Source organism: Asparagus officinalis, chromosome 5 (assembly GCF_001876935.1).
Source record: "Asparagus officinalis chromosome 5, Aspof.V1, whole genome shotgun sequence".
Lineage (NCBI taxonomy): Eukaryota > Viridiplantae > Streptophyta > Magnoliopsida > Asparagales > Asparagaceae > Asparagus > Asparagus officinalis.
Window position 1 is genome coordinate 46,600,244 of NC_033798.1, and position 2,296 is coordinate 46,602,539.

The following is a 2,296-nucleotide window of genomic DNA, read 5'->3' on the forward strand; positions in this document are numbered from 1 at the left end:
GCGTTGTGAGCAAAAATTCAACGTACGACGTTCGAAACCCTAGGGTTAACGCCGGTCAACGCATAACCCTAGGTCAACGCCAGTCAACGCGTTGCAATCAAACAGTCAACGTACGACGTCCAAAACCCTAAGGTCAACGCCGGACAACGCGTAACCCTAGGTCAACGCCTATCAATGCATTGCAATGAAAGAACTAATACTCCGAAAGGTATACGAGTATAAACTGCTTCTTAATACTCCGAAAAGTATACGAGTATAAACTGCTTCTTATACTCCGAAAAGTATACGAGTATAAACTGCTTCTTATACTCCGAAAAGTATACGAGTATAAACTGCTTCTTATACTCCGAAAAGTATACGAGTATAAACTGCTTCTTATACTCCGAAAAGTATACGAGTATAAACTGCTTCTTAACACTCCGAAAAGTATACGAGTATAAACTGTTTCTTAATACTCCAATAAGGTATACGAGTATAAACTATTCCCTATTGTTGGTTGAGAAGTTCCTGGAGAATATTTTCATTCTTAAGGATAACTCAACAACACTACGCCGGACAACGCGTCGCAAATAAAGACTCAACGCCGACAGTCGAGGGTCAGTTCTGTGTTCAACCAACAAGCACGAGCTAAAAATCAGAAAACCAGGAATTGACTTCAAGTTCGAATTTCCGACAACGGTCAGACAATAAATGCAGCACCGGAACTCTTGCAGACATTCGACAAAGCACCGAATAGCCTGGAAGATTGAAGGAATCAAGAACGGAAGTCATTCCAAGGTCCCGTTACACCGACTGAAGGTTGGGACAATCATATCCAAAGTATTCCAGACTCTTCTATAAAAGAACGAGACTGAAATACTTTGGAGGGGGTATCTGTAGGCATATAAAATTGCTTATAGGTCCTTTAGCTCAGCTCGGCACAAACCGACGAACCAACGAGGCGACGAGATCGACGAATCGCATCAAGCGACGGAATGCATCCATACACGTGCGGGATCAAGCCAAGGGTTCGAAGAGTCAACGAGTCATCCAACCAAAGGCATACTCGGACGAATGACGATCGAATCAAGATCGGTTTCGGACTCCAACTCAGAAGCGGATTTACTGCCAAATCAGGAATCCAATTTACTGCCAAATCAGATCATCAAATCAGAGACTAAGTTAATCAAATCACGGACAGAACCAAAGGCGGAAAACACCGAAAAACCACCACCTAGAGGGGTTCGGCCGAAGCCGAGCCAACTTCAGGTGGCTCGGCCCAAGCCGAGCCACCTCAAGGTGGCTCGGCCAAGGCCGAGCCACCCCCTGGGGTGGCCGAGCCACCTCAGGGTGGCTCGGCATGAGCCGAGCCACCTTGAGGTGGCCGGCCACCTAGGGGGTCGGCCACACGTGCACACGGGCACAGTGACGCTTGGCTATAAATAGGAGAGGGCCTTGGTTCATTTGGGGGGTTGGAAATTTTGGAGAGGCGAAGCCCTGCTGGATTGGAGACTCAGATCCAAACAAGATTCAAACTTTAGGACTTCAAGGACTTGCTCATCCAGATCTGGTGCTCGGCGACCGTCAACGCCAAATAAGGCAGGTATTCGAGAGGACCAGATCTCAGATCTACGCGTACGAACTCCGGATCTAAGCTTGGTCTTAGATCCCGAGACTTGAGCGATTGTTTCCTTGGTGAATCAATCCCTCCCGGCTATTATTTCCTTCGTGGAATAATACCCGTCGTACTGCGTAGATCCGACCGGATCTAGATCGCGCGGTGGTCCACGGCAAACAACCCCGGCGCAGGCAAAGAACCCACAAAGCGAGCGACCGCAAAACAGGAGCTCGTGATTCGTTCGACAAACAAGGAAACAAAGTTGTAATTTTTCATTTCTTTTTATTTGATTTTCGTTGTAACCGGATCTTATAAAAAGACCGGATCTTTGTAATCGATAAACTGTTACAAGAGTGTACAATGGAATCATTAATGAAGAAAGCAACGGTTTTTCCCGCGAACAATCTGGCGACCACAGTGGGAGCCACCGATCTCGCTGCCGAGATCGGAGCGTCGCAGCCGCGGATTCAGATCCCAGTCGTGGAGGAGGTCGAATACGAGTTCGATCAGACCAAGTTCGAGGAATACCTTTCATCCTCGTCTAGATCAACCTCCCCCCGCAAGTCCAAGAAGTCCAAGTTCTCCTCCAGGAGAAAAGTGCGTTGGTACGAAGAAGTTGAAGCTACCAATGAAGATCTCGCCCTGTTTGATGCCAAAGCTGCATCGAGTGAGATCTCTCCAACTTCCAACCAGGTCAGA